Genomic DNA, 14592 nt, shown 5'->3' on the forward strand with positions numbered 1-14592 from the left:
CTTCACACACACTTATCCCATTGTTCTTGCCACTTTCTGAAGCAGTTCTTTCATGAGTGTCTTTACTTCATCCTCCATCATGACACTACTTCGAGTCACACATCACTTCTGGTACGACAATTTCTGTCAAATAAAAACAGTACCTTGTGTCCTCATCCACCTTATTCACCTGATCTGGCACGGTGTGACTTCTGGCTCTTCCCCAAAGTAAAATGATTTAGGACATAGAGGCCGCCACGGCAGTACGACTAAAGACACTCACGAAAGAGGACTTCCAGAACTGCTTCAGAAAGTGGCAAGAAAGAGGAGATAAGTATGTTTGGAGTGAAGGGGGGTATTTTGAGGGGGGGTTAATGATAATGTGTCTTTTACTGTATTTTTAAATTTAAATATTCACCGTATTTTTTAATCACACCTCGTAGAAGGTACTGCTATATGGCATTATGACTAATGGGCTGTGTGAAAATTTAAATATCTTTTTTTTCTCCAAAATATTTGTATGAGAACTTATTACCCAAATGAAATTAAATCCTATATAAAATACAAAGATGAGTGAGGTCTAGAGAAAAACAAATTCCTTTTTTTATTATGAAGTATGAAGAGTCTTTAGGGGTATCAGAATGTACATTGGCCTTGGAAATTAAGGATTTGGTTTGGAATCCTACTTTTACCATAATTAGATATTTCACCTTTAGTAAATCATTTGACATCTCTGAAGTCCATCACCTGGAAAATGGAACAATAATCCCAATCATAGTTTTTGTGAGGATAAAAGTAACTTGTGTGTTGTAATGCATAAAAAAGTTACTTTTTACTTTCTGTAGTAAACTTCAAGGTAGGTTCTTTTTTTTTCTGGACCAAAAATAATAAGCTCACAATGGAATGTGTTAAATTAATAGCTGGAACTGTGTAATCGCAAAATAGTAATATATGCCTTTTTTTCTTTAGAGAAGTAACATTTGCTCCATATGTTTGTCTTTTGGCCCTTTATTTGTTTTAAAAAAATGTACTTTTAACATCAATTTTAGAAGTTATAAGTTGAAAATAACCTATCACAATAAACAGAAATAACTGACAATAAAATTAGCATGATTTCGTCAATCCATGTCACTAAAAGATCTGCTTCTATTATTTGGGTGAATCCTTTATTTATTGGTGATTTCTATTTGTAGCACACAAATGTCTCATTCATTCATTCATTCATTCATTCATTCATTCATTCAGAAGCTTTCAAGTCCTGATTATTCAATGTTTACTTCAAGTTTTGGCTTTAATTTCATTAACAGACCATCCTTTATCTCTAAGAGTTTGTCTTTAAAAATATCTTTCTTCATAAGGAATGGTCTCCTGAACTATCAGATTTAAGCATAACAAAGTGAAAACTCTGATCTCAATACATTAGGAATTCTCAGTCATATCCCAACTTCAAAAATGAAAGCTGGCAAAGATTATTTTGATGCTCTCAATAAACTATTGGGTTTTTGAGCTCTAGAATGAACATGAGATTCTTCCACTTTCAGAGACTGAGGACAAGTGTACTAACCTGGCTGTGGTTCTCTCTGGTTGTTTGCCTTCACAGCAACCCCCCTGAGCTCACTTAAGCCTCCAAGGGTAGACGCTGCTCCTGTGGTCGCCTCCCTATCAAAGAAGAGATTCAGACAGATACTGTGGCCTCTGTGCAGCCTGGTTTAATAATCCTCTGATGGCCCAGCAACATTATGATGGCAAGAAACACAAAAAGAATGCGGCAAGAGTTGCTTTATTAGAACAACTTGGGACAACTCTGGATATGGGGGAACTAAGAGGTAAGAGAAACTCTGCTAATCTCTGCCCCAGAAGTAGGCTTTCAGCAAAAGGCTTGTGTTTTTGCAAATTGGCATGATTAGTCTTTTTAATCTAAGCTCATCCAAAAGGAATAGAAGAAAAGGAAACGAGCACAAAACTAGCTTAATTTTGTAACCTCCTGTGTTTCAAAGTGTTTATTTCCATATTTTTATTGACTGTTTTTCAAATCAAAGCCACCCATCCATGAACCAGATTTTTCTTCTTCTGCTTTATCTTTAAGTATCTTTTCTAATGAATGCTTTTGTACATGAGCAGTATAAGAGAAGACGCTAAAAATGCCACATAGAATTATCTTATTTTTAACTTTTGTGCCTTTATGAATTCAGCTCAAATAAGGCAACACATTGACTCTATTTAAAGGCTTAAAGCAAGCCCCTTTAATGAAATATCCAGTCAATACCTGGATCCCCCCACCCCATTCTGACAGTATTGTCTTGATTGTTTCGGCTTTATTCAACGATTCAGGAATTAGGGAGCATCCAATCTAGCAGACAGGATGGAGCTCCAGAAAGGTATACAAGATAGGACATTTTATAAGCAGAAGGGAGCAGGAACAAGGAAGTTATACTAGGCAAATAAAAAGGATTTAATTATTGCAATGTCACTTTCCTTTAGCGGATGGCAGAGGTTTACTAGGCAGAGTACCTAACTATGGCTGATCAGGCTATCCCTGATGAACTGGTTTAAGATTCCATTTCTCGGGGAGCTGAAACTGTATTTAATTAAGTCTTGGTTTGGTGTTTGGTTTGGGGTTCGGTTTGGTGCTTGGTTTGGGGTTCGGTTTGGTGCTTGGTTTGGGACTCAGCATAAGTGAGTTGGTTTAGAATCTGTTGTCTTGTTTTTAACAGTTCTTTTCCATTATATTGTGATAATCAAAACCTCAACCATCTCTTTTCTTTGGAAGAGTTTCTAATGCCAATTTTGCCCATTACTAACCGTTGTTCTACTTTTCTCCTCAGATAGTTTTATTTGCCATCTAGACACAGATCTCTAGAGAAATTGGAAATATTTAACATATTTACAGAATGATTCTTATTGGGAGTGAGCTAATGTTAGTCATTTTAAAAAATATTTTAAAAGTTTGACCTGAAAAGTTTATGAATTTTCAAGCAAGTCATGTGTACTTTGTTTTGTTGTTGCTGCTACAACATATGCTGCCTCTAATTTTTTTTTAAGTAAACTAAGTTGACAAAAAAATTTTTTCTCCTAACAAGAACATCCCAGAACTACTAAGACATGTCTCTGATATATCTTTAAAATTACTGGGCAATAAACCAAACCTAGATATAAAAAAAAAAAAAAAAAAGGAGGGAGGGCTTTTTGTTAGTTGCTTATTAGCAGTCAGTGATTGTTCTGTCTTTGTGATAAGAACTATACAAAGAGAGGCAACTCATAGACTAATGATGCTGCCTCTGTGCAATCAAGGTGGAGTCATTGTTGGAGCACTTCGTAACTATTTCTTCAAGTATCGCTTAATACATGCGCACATAGAGTTCTGCTGAGCCACCTTCATAGCCTTCACGTCCTCTGTAAACATTATAGTGGGTATAAGGGAAAGACAGAGGAAGGGAGAGGAAGTGACTTGTCTTAGCCTGTCATCTTTTCCTTTATTAAAAGCTCCCTTATTACTTGGGTCCTCGCCTGGATTTTTCCATTTTATAATAATGCATATTCATTATATAATATTATATTATATTAAAGTATAATGTAATGTAATATATTTAATATATTATATTAAAGTTTTTTTGTTAGAGACAAGCACCCACCCACAAAGCTAGACCCAGGCAAGCAGGAACTCAGATACAGGCATTTTTTAATTTCATCAGTGTGTGTGTGTGTGTGTGTGTGTGTGTGTGTGTGTGTTCTTGCCTTCTGTCACTCTTCCCTTCCCCCTCTTTATTTTCTGCAGGAAAATCCAAACTTGCCTTGTCTGAACCTCAGAGAAACAGGGTTTTGTCTTTTCATTCCACTTATACGGAGGTTTGTTAGAAAAACCTTCATGGAGTAGAATGTTGGAAATTCCAAACTCAAGAATCGCTGCCCAAAGTGGATTCCTGTATAAGCAAGGGATCCTATGTAGGGCTGGGGACACACAGCCTGCCTGGGTGCATTAGCCCCAGCGAGGCCTTGCCATCTCACATCCTATCTCCATTCTCATCATCTAAATCCTATAGGAAACTTTACCAGAGTACAGTTTTGATATCCCCAATTTTCACATCTAGCTCTAAGCAGTCATAGACAAGAAACACAGTTAAAGAGAGTAGTGAAGCTGAATGCATGAACCCCTGCCTATGGCCTGGGTCCCTGCCACCTCTAGGCTTTGCTCAGTTTAAGAAGCAACAGGGCCAGGCACCCCTCATAGACCGGGGAGTTGGATGGCAGGAGGGGACATCCTGCAGACTTCCAGTATAGTGTACTACAGAGTACAGTGAGCTTAGTGTGACGAGGAGTAATTATTCTATTATTATGCCATGGTTTAGCAATTCTGTATTAGAGTGATCACAGCTATGTAATAGACTGAGCTTGTCAAACTTTTCTTTTGCACTTAATATTCTTAATATCTATAATGTGCTTTCTATTCATTATCATTTTTATTCCTCCAAACACAGCCTTATGCATTTATTCAGTGTTTTCCTATTTAATAGAAACCCAAATAGTGTACAAGGTCTGACAATTAAGTTTGCAAACTTGTTGCAATATTGTTGCTAACATTTTTTATAAGCAGAGGGGTTATTCATTATGAGTTTGTACCAACTGGGCAAACAGTTAACCAAGTTTACTATTTGGATGTGCTGAAAAGGCTGTGTGAAAAAGTTAGATGAAAATGACCTGAATTTTTTGCCAGCAATTTATGGCTCTTGCATCATGACAATGCACCAGCTCACACGGCACTGTCTGTGAGGGAGTTTTTAACCAGTCAACAAATAACTGTCTTGGAATACCCTCCCTACTCATCTGATCTAGCCCTCAATGACTTCTTTCTTTACCTGAAGATAAAGGAAATATTGAAAGGAAGACATTTGATGGCATTCAGGACTTCAAGGGTAATACAATAGCCATTACAGAAAAAGAGTTCCAAAATTGCTTTGAAGGGTGGACTAGGCACTGGCAGTGGTACACAGCTTCCCAAGGGCGTACTTCGAAGGTGACCAGAGTGATATTCAGCAATGAGGTATGTAGCACTTTTTCTAGGATGAGTTAGTGAACTTAATTGTTAGACCTTGTGTATATTAATTGTTGACCTTCTTGTTTATGCCGTATTATCTCCAAAGCACGAGAAGTTTATTCTGAGGCCTTTACATCCAGGGAGAGCCTGAAATGAAAAATTGAGAAATGGGTCAAGTTTGATTTTAATGCTCCCACTGGTTTCTTCTGATGCCTTTGCTACCGTCGCAGAGCCTCTCCTATAGTACCTCTCCTCTTGCCTCTAACTTCCTACCCTTTATTCCTTATAACATATGTCTTCTCATGTGTGATATGCAGTGACTGACACTGTAGATGAGACTCTTAGTGGATTTTCTCTCCTAGCATTGGTGCTTTTTAACCTTTACTTCAGCTGAGCCATGAAAGATTCTATCTTTCATTAAATAAGTGTAAAGACAAATTGAAGGTTTGTTGTTGCCATGAATGTCTTCCCCAAACCCCCTAAATTATCGTATCCTGGTGTATGTGTGCTATTCCACTCACTGGCCTCCCAGGGGTTGGTACAGAACATCATGGTGTGTCTGGAAAGAAAAGATCCCTCCATCCAACCATCACATGAATGGTTCAGATGTCCTTAAAAGCAGCCATTTGCCCAGGATGTCATCATGGCCTGAATTGTCTCAGTTGCTATTTCTGTACATAGTTTCTATTGCAGCAAACAATCCACTTAATAATTAGTTTAACATATTAGGTTGGTGCACAAGTAATTGCAGTTTTTGTAATTACTTTTAACCTTTTAAACCGCAATTACTTTTGCACCAGCCGAATAGCATGGGGGGGGGAACTTATGTTTCTAAAATTTAATTTTAATAATTCTCTGACTGAGTCCCATTAATCTCTTTCTCTTTGGGGGGAGACATGAAATGGTGGGTGTGTAACCTTAAGGAATTGCATGTTAATATCTTGTTTCAAGTCACTTTATCCAGACCCTGTTTGATTCAGAGACTTGAATGTAGAAATCACACATTTTCTGGGATGTCAGCCTCATCATCATTAATTCTGATTTGGTGCTCAGCAATTCCCATGATCACTGTTGACTTTTACTATCCCTCTAAAATTTGTTCCATTCTGAAAATAATCTGAAAATAATTTTATGTTATATATTTTTTTGTCATATTACTGTAGTGTTCTCTCTGACCCCTTCTCCAATGCTTGCAATTTGGCTGAGAAATGTAGCTTCAAGACAGAGAAGGTATTTCATAAGTTCTGAATATCCTAATGGGAATGGCAGAATTTTTTTTTAAGCTATTTCATTAATTTTTATATTTGCGACTCAGGCTGTCTTCCTTTATTTGGAACTTTTTAAGGTGGTTATTTTTTCGAGAACTACACATTTGAGCCTTAGCTAAAGAAGCAATTACTTTTTAAGGATACCTAGTTCTGCATTTGGCAGCTCCCAGATCAGAAAAAAAGTACTGTGACTCCCTCTGGAGGGAAGTGTTTGTTAAAAAGATGAAAGGCTTTCATTAAAAAACTTGGCAAATGCATCTTATGAATTCAGTGAAATTAAAATTGATCCTAGGGCCCCAATCCCTCATAAAAGATTCCTCAGTGTCTTCGATGTACCCATGAGACTGTTACTTGACTGTAGGACACAATCTCTTCTTTACCCGTTGATCTATTGTCCTATTGTCCGTGGTTTCTTGTTGGTACTTAAAGCTCCTCAGTTTAATGATGAGCTCCTTTAGGCTATGTCACTTGTGATTGCCCCTGTTTTTCTCCTTTTATAGCCCCAGAAGCTTTAGAAAGTATAGCAAATTATCCTCCTTTTCTAAGTTGTTGTTTATTTTTCTGAAAGAATAATAGGAGACAGCCAAAGAAATGTAGAGGTATTTAAAGCTGACCTTCCGAACACCAGAAAACAACAACAAAATTGTAAGGCAATTTTGATTGTGTCTGTCAGAATAAATTGAACACTAGCTTTAAAAATAATGCTGGATATGTGCAGGACTTGAGGCGACTGTTTGACTTTATGTCAGAGAGGCTGGTTTTTCCGAAAGTGAAAGCTTTTGTGCACCATACTTCAACCTGTACAGCTGGGCGGAGTTGGTTTTTCAATTGCAATCAGTTCGATGATTGCAAGCCCATTTCTTAAGAACAAAAGGCATGCAAAGTGTGTGTGTGTGTGTGTGTGTGTGTGTGTGCGCGCGCGCGCGTGTGTTGTGTGTTTATGTGGTTTGCACACTCAAATTTCTGCTAAGGAATGTTCTCATGTCCATTAAATGAGAAAGTAAAGATATATTGAGAAGTGCATTTAAATAATCATAGACTCTTGTGGAAATTTCCTCAATTTTAATTGCTGGACTTTCTCACTATTCTGCGTAGCGTCTTACAGCATCGGCTAAGAAGCTTACACAAACAAAATAAAAAGCTTTTAAGTCTATAACCTTTAGAAAAGGTTTCGATCCTCTGACACTTTTTCTAGTGTACAGTAATGGGGCTAATGTAGGAATATTTCTCTGTGAGTCCCCAAACGATGTAGGGGATTTTTGAGTGAGTGAGCGCTGGGATTGTGTCTTGTGAGAACGAAGAATGGAAACACAGACCCAGGAGAGGTAACGAGTTTTAAAAAGAGGATAGTTTATTGAAAGCAAAGGGTCAGAGTTCCTGAGTGAGAGGGGATCCCAAATGTGGGTGCCCAGTGACTGAGGCAAAAGTTCTTATTTTTATACCTTCCCTTGCCTGCTTGGGGAAAGGGACTGGAGCCTTCTAATGGAATTCATCTGTCAGGTTTGTCCTGTTTGCCCATCCTGAAGAGATTAACGAAATAACGCTTTCCTATCTATCAGATCTGCTCCTTTGTCCCGCCAAAAGATAACTTATTAACCTTAAGACAGTTCTCATATCTTTGTCCTGGAGTGAAGGAAACATTCTAGAACCTGGAGTTTCAGGATATGACTGCTTTTTTGTTTATTCCACCAGGGGACCCCTCTGTCTACCTATCAGCATGTGGACTAACCTGTCTCAGAGACTCCCAAAGTATTTCAGAACTCAGTATTTTTCTCCTCTCAAACTTTTACTGATTCAATTACAGTTTATTTGACATTATAATAATAAGCTCTCCTTTTAAAGCATTGCTTTGCAGAACACATGCACAAAGGCTAGGTCTATTAGTCACTCTACAATAGTAAACATTTTCAAGAGTCTTTTCGTGCCATGGAAGATGCAGAGTGAGTTTTTGGGCCACAAACTTACTAAATGATAGAACAAGGATGCAAACCTAGGACTTCCAAATTGAAGTCTGGTGCTCTCTCTGGAACATTGCAGCCACTCTTCCATAAAATAAATATTTAGTGTACCTCTACTACCAGGGAATGGGGGTTTTGACTGCTTAAGCCAGAGGATGAGATATCTTGGAAGCGAGCCACTGACTAAATTATGTCTGGGTGCCAGCTGAAATGTGTGTGAGAGTGTGTCTGTGTTTGGAGGGATGGGGGTGTTCTTTAAAGATGAAGGAGTCGCAAAGAGCACAGGAGGAAGCAAGGGATTGTTGGGGGAAAGGAAACAATGCAGAGAATAAGATAGGAGGAAGTGGTGTTGAAGATTTCCCACGTCATCCTCACCACTTGTGTTCACAACTCTTTCACATTGTGGTAAAAGCAATGATCAAGATTGATTGATTTCCCCAGCCACGTTTTATTTGCTGGTTCCTTGGCTAAGTGGACCTCTCAGAAATCATACAAATGGAAGTGTTTAATGCAAGTTTAAGAGAGAAAACCTAGGTACTCTTTGTTGTTTATCAGATTTTTTTTTTGGAATTGAGTTATCTATATTAGGTGCTGAGCAATTTACACATGGACCACTGGGAAATTGCTGCCATTGCCTTTGAGAATATCACCCACTCTATTCTGGGGAGACAGAATAGAGACATATGACTGGACTCTAGAAATACCACTAGGAAACCCCTATAAACATGTACAAATTAATATACTGCTAATAATGTGCTGAGGAATGTGGGTAATGAACTCGTTAGAATCTGCAAGAAGCTAGATTACAACATAAATCATGCATTGGTAGCTTTTCTATAACTATGTGGTTGTCTCCGTTCCTTAGAAAGTTTTACACACAAGTGAATTGTGTGAGATTATTGATGTTGGAGTTGTTCTTTTGTAAAGTGATCAGAAGGTATTATGAATGCAAAGAAGGTAATTGAGCTAAAGATCATCATGCTGAATGATTCCCCCAGACAGGAAAACTTTACCTGCAAACTGCACATTTCCTGCCTGAGTCCTTGCGTACAGAATTAGAACTTCTAGAGCCTCTTAATTACATGTAGAATGACTGCTTGATGCATAACATCATTGCCTGGGTCTACTTTTAAATTTCCAGGTGAAATTAAGGATGTGGAAATAATCTTTCTGTGTGATTGGTGTTATTAGGAGTGTTTCTGGCCTGTGAAAGATAATACTTTAGAGGTGACAGCGAGTAGAAAATATTTCTCCCCAGCTACTTAAGGGGACAAACTGGGGTAAACAGAAATTCATTTGTATTGTGCTTAGGTGCATTGGGGAAGGAAGCTCTTTTGTTTGTCTAAATCTATTGGATGTTTTTCATGCATCCATAACTGCTGTGGCCCCCAAGGAAATTAACTTTATTCTGTCCAGTGGCATTTAAATCTTAATTTTAATCTGGTATTTAAACAAACGCTTTAGTTAACACTCCATCTATAGGGCACTTAAATCATCCTAGTCAAGAGTCTTATAGATTTTTTTAAAGCCAGGCTATTTTCTTTCCTGCTTATTACCAACTGATAATGTAAAAGCAATACTATCACAGAAATAAGAAAAAATAAATGGAAATGATACATCACTATAGTGAACTGAATAGTGCCTCCCCCGCAAAAAAAAAAAGAAAAAGATATGTGCATTGAGAACTTCAGACCTGTGACCTTATTTGTAATAAGGGTCTTTGCAGATGTAGTTAAGATGAGATTTTAAGATGAAATCATGGTGGATTAGGATGGGCCCTAAATCCAATGATGAATGTCTTTATAAGAGACACAAAAAAGAAAAAAGAAAGAAAAAAAGCCAGCAACCCAGAGAACTCCATGTGAAGGCAAGGCAGAGGTTTGAGTTATGCAAGCCACAGCCAAAGAATGCCCGGGGCCACCAGAACCTGGAAGAGGTAAGGAAGAATTCTCCCTTGAAGCCTTCAGAGGGAGTGGGACTCCATGGACACTTTGATTTCTGACTTCTAGCCTCCAAACTGTGAAAGAATAAATTTCTATTGTTTTAAGCAATTCTTGCCTCTAAAAACAAGGTGTGGAAAGCTGATATTCAAGATACCAGGGACCAAATCTTTCATGCTAGGAATTTGCAGCCCAGTCTGTTCAACCACTAGACAGCCCTATAAATGAAATCACAGAAACTCTTGGTTGTATTTAACAAGTTGGATAAATCAAGACAGGTTTCCCTGTGGTTGTTTAACTTGGAAAGAACTGTATGTGTGCAGAAATCTAGTTTCAGGTAAATGAATGGTTTAGCTCTTACATGTAAAACACAAAATATCTTCAGGGCAATATTGATTTAAGAGGTTCAGTGTGCGTATTTGAAGATAGAGGATTCATGTTGAACTGAGAAATTAATTGTCATAACCTCAGGGTTAGGATGCCAGCTCATTCTTGGGTTCAGGAACTTTCTAAAGAGTAGCTCTCAACCAGGGCCTCAGATTTCTCATCCCAAAGCTTGGTGCATGAACCCCTCTCAAAATACCTGACTCCATTCCTCTTTCTCAGTTTCTTCATTCGTGAAATGAGAGATTTGGACCACACCATACTGTATGTTCCTTCTATGTCAAGAAGTTTAAGACTATGGTTTGACTCTATTCTAACCTCTCTCTTTACAGCTTCATCAAATATGAAACAATAAGGGAACAGGCCAGGAAACATAACTGAAAATATCTTGTTTTAAAACTGAGTGGAATTAAACAAGTCACTCAACCTTTCTGAGGTATAGGACTAATGTGTAAAAGAATGGCGTTGAAGTACATAATCCTATGAGCATTTCCAGCTCTAACATTCCACTGTGGTACTGCCTAATGTGATAGCCATTAGCCACAAGTGGCTGTTGGGCACGCAAAATGTGACTAGTCTGAATGAAGAGGAACCATCAGTGTAAAATACACAGCAGATTTTGAACATTTAACATAAAAAAATGTACATTTCTCATTAATATTTTATGTTGATTGTATGTTGAAATGATAGTATTTTGAATATGTTAGGTAAAATAAAATCTATTATTAAAATAATTTCACTTTATTTTTTTTTACTGCAGCTTTTAGAAAATTTAAATTAACATGTGTGGCTCACATTACATTTCTGTTTTCCAGTGCTGTTCTGTAATATCTATGCAAAACAGTTTTGAGACAGTCCAAATGGCCAGGGTTATATACAGTTATCATGCACCATGTGTGCTTTTAATTGGCATGTGTATACGTATAAATACTTGCACATGCACAGGCATCTTTAAAAAAACAATGTTACTGTGAAAACATGTTTTATTCCCTTCCATTGCTATCAGCAACCTAGTACCACCACCAGTCTTGGTTAAACCCTTAATTTAGGAAAATAGGCTTTGACTTAACGGAAATTATGTATCAGTATAGATTACCATTTTTAACATTACGTATTTTGGGAAAGAATAATATATGCCATTGAAAGATTGTGTATTATTAAGGTACTAAGGAAATGAAATAAGAAAAATTAAATTAAAAAAAGAAAAACTCTAAAGGATATGAAAAAGACTTCCTGAACACATTCAGATATATTCACACAACATGCATGCATTAATGGTGAGTGGGGGTTAGTGACACTGATGTAGCACTGGTGTGTATGACTCAGTTCTCTTTAGCATTTATGATATGGATACCACTCATATCCCCATTTTCCTCCACTCTACCCACCACTGCCCATTATTCCTCATTTTCTAAGCCTGTTTTCTTTTGACAATTTACCTTCACCCACAATTCTTTGCTCAGGAGCAGTGTTTTCCCTTATTAAATGTTATAAGCCAGATTCGCTGTCGCCTCCTTCAGTGTCTTTGCACAGCCTTCTGTGGGCAAAGCACTGTCCTGTGCACTCAGGGAAATACAAAGATACATTAGACTCAGGTTTTCTCCCCTAGTATTTACTCTTTAGGGAAGCACGTGCGCTTTATGGAGTATATCTGTAAATGAAGTATGTATCGTGCAGGGGTTGAGTACAAGATCGATGGTAGATGTCACAATGCCTATGTTTAAATATGAGGTCTCCTACTATTTGCTTGTGGAGCCTGGGCAAGTAACTTAACTTCTCTGAACCTCAGTCTCTTCAACTATAAAATGGAACTGACACCAATTATCTTCCACAGAGGCTTTTTGTGAGGTTTAGAGAAGATAATCCACTTAAAAGGATTGGTTCTAAGCCTGATGGGGAATATGTTCTTAGTGAATGGCAGCTATTATTTTCTAATTGTGGATGTAACTGTGAAAGGCAACACAGGTATTTGAAGTCCAAATAAAAGTGTTGAGGATTTTATAGAACAAGTAACATACAATTCTGTTTGAAGAAGGAAGAAAAACTTGGTGTAGAATGTAGAATTTGGTCCAGACAAGAGAGAGTTTGCATAAGTGCCCTTGAGGGTTGGACATTCCAAGTAGAGGAACCAACATGAGTGATATGAAACTTTTCATATGGAGCAGCAAATCATTAAGTAGGTGTTGAAAATAAGATTTCTGAGGGGAAGTAGAGAGAATTAAGTTTGAAAATAAAGACTGAGAATAGGACTTTATCATGTAAACTTTATAATATATCTACACATGATCTTCATTAGAAATACAATCTTTATTTCCATTGTATGGTGTATCTTTCAAAACTATATACTTAGATTCTTAGTAGTGGTGGTGCTGTATACTATAGATTTGTGTTGGTATTTTCTCTTGTGGCTACTCCTTATGTTCATTTTCTCTAAATTTCACTTTTTTGAGAAGCAACTTTGACATCTTCCTAGTTTATTAATGTCATTTTCAAATTTCTCCCTTTCTGTTCCAAATTAGTAATCATGTTCCTTTGAGGTTGATACCATCCGGCTACCAACTTCTAGAACTTCTTGTCACCCTTCCAGCAATTCTTCCGTTCAAAATGTCATGCCCAGACCACAGCTTTCTAAACTTAAAATAGTTTCTTAATTCCACTATAACTGTGGTCCGTATGTTCTTATAATACAATAGATGAGAACCGAGTCTTCCTAGCCTCACCACGTATTAGCAGCACGACCTTGCATAATTTACTTAACTTCTCTGAGCGTGTAATAGAGATAGTCATAGTGCATACTTCATAAAGTTATGAAATGAAGTCATATATATGAAATGCTTAAGCCTTCTAAAAGTATTACTATTCAGTGTCACGACTTTTAGTTTTTTGATCCATATATTACCATTTTATCAACTCTTACATGTCTTCATTTCCCTTCTTATTTAGTTTTGACATCAACATGTCTCCCCACTTCAGTACATCCCTAATTAGTACCCTTGGGCCATTTGTCCCTTTGTGTTAACACCCCCTCAGACAGGCTGTAACCTGGAGCCATCCAGGAACGTCTTCTGGCCTATGCTGTGATCAAGATGTGGGAAATCACCTAACCCTTGGGCTATGATAAATTAACAAAATCCTTCCTTAGCTGTTAATAACTCAGACCTTTGTCCTCCTGTGCATTCCTATGTAATATTCTTTCCCATTCTCTAAGAACAGACAATTCAAAGCTGAAACTTGTTTGAAGTCTCCTCTTAGACTCCACTACATTCTCTCTCTCTCCATGTGTGGCTTGCTCTCCTAATGCAGAGACAAAATTGAGGCCTTCAAGAAGTAAATTCGTAGGCCTCCTACCTCTGCACCTAAGAGCTTATCTTTACCGCCTTCCCCATCTTTCCAAAGGATTCTGTAAGAAATAGGGCTATTGTCAATGATAAAACCTTATTAACAAACCTATTGGTTGAACACAGAGAGTGCTTCTTTCTTTTTCTTTTTTTGAGAGGCAATTCTCCATTTTTTAGAAAGATTTTTTAAATTAAAATATTGCTAGCATACAATATTATATTAGTTTCAGGTGTATACCATAGTTATTCAACATTTACATACCTAAAGAAGTGATCACCATAAGTCCAGCGACCATCTGACACCGTACCACACTATCACAATACTGTTGACTATATTCCCTATGCTGTACATTACATCCCCATGACTTATTTGTTTTATACCTGGAAATTTGGACCCCTTATTCCTCTTCACCTTCCCCCCCTTTTTAATTTTTCAATTACAGTTGACATTCAGTATAATTTTATATTAATTTCACGTGCATAACATAATGGTTAGACATTTATAAAATTTAAGAATTGATACCCCTGACTAGTTTAGTACCCATCTGCCAGTATACATAGTTATTACCATATTGTTGACTATATTCCCTCTGCTTTACTTTACATCTCCATGACTATTTTGTAATTTCCAATTTATACTTCTTAATCCCTTACCTTTTTCACCCTGTCCCTCAATCCCTCTCCCATCTGTCA

The 14592-nt window shown here is 37.4% G+C and overlaps 1 long non-coding RNA gene across 1 annotated transcript in view; it reads left to right on the forward strand.

Annotated features, from left to right (window-relative positions):
• The first annotated feature begins 1580 nt into the window (after positions 1-1580).
• Positions 1581-14592, forward strand: part of LOC141571034 (uncharacterized) — a 94335-nt gene continuing 81323 nt past the window's right edge. The window contains exon 1 of the long non-coding RNA XR_012495510.1: positions 1581-1805. This is a non-coding gene — a long non-coding RNA (uncharacterized LOC141571034). The remainder of the gene's footprint in view (positions 1806-14592) is intronic.

Source organism: Rhinolophus sinicus, linkage group LG04, assembly GCF_036562045.2.
Source record: "Rhinolophus sinicus isolate RSC01 linkage group LG04, ASM3656204v1, whole genome shotgun sequence".
In the NCBI taxonomy this organism is placed as follows: Eukaryota; Metazoa; Chordata; class Mammalia; order Chiroptera; family Rhinolophidae; genus Rhinolophus; species Rhinolophus sinicus.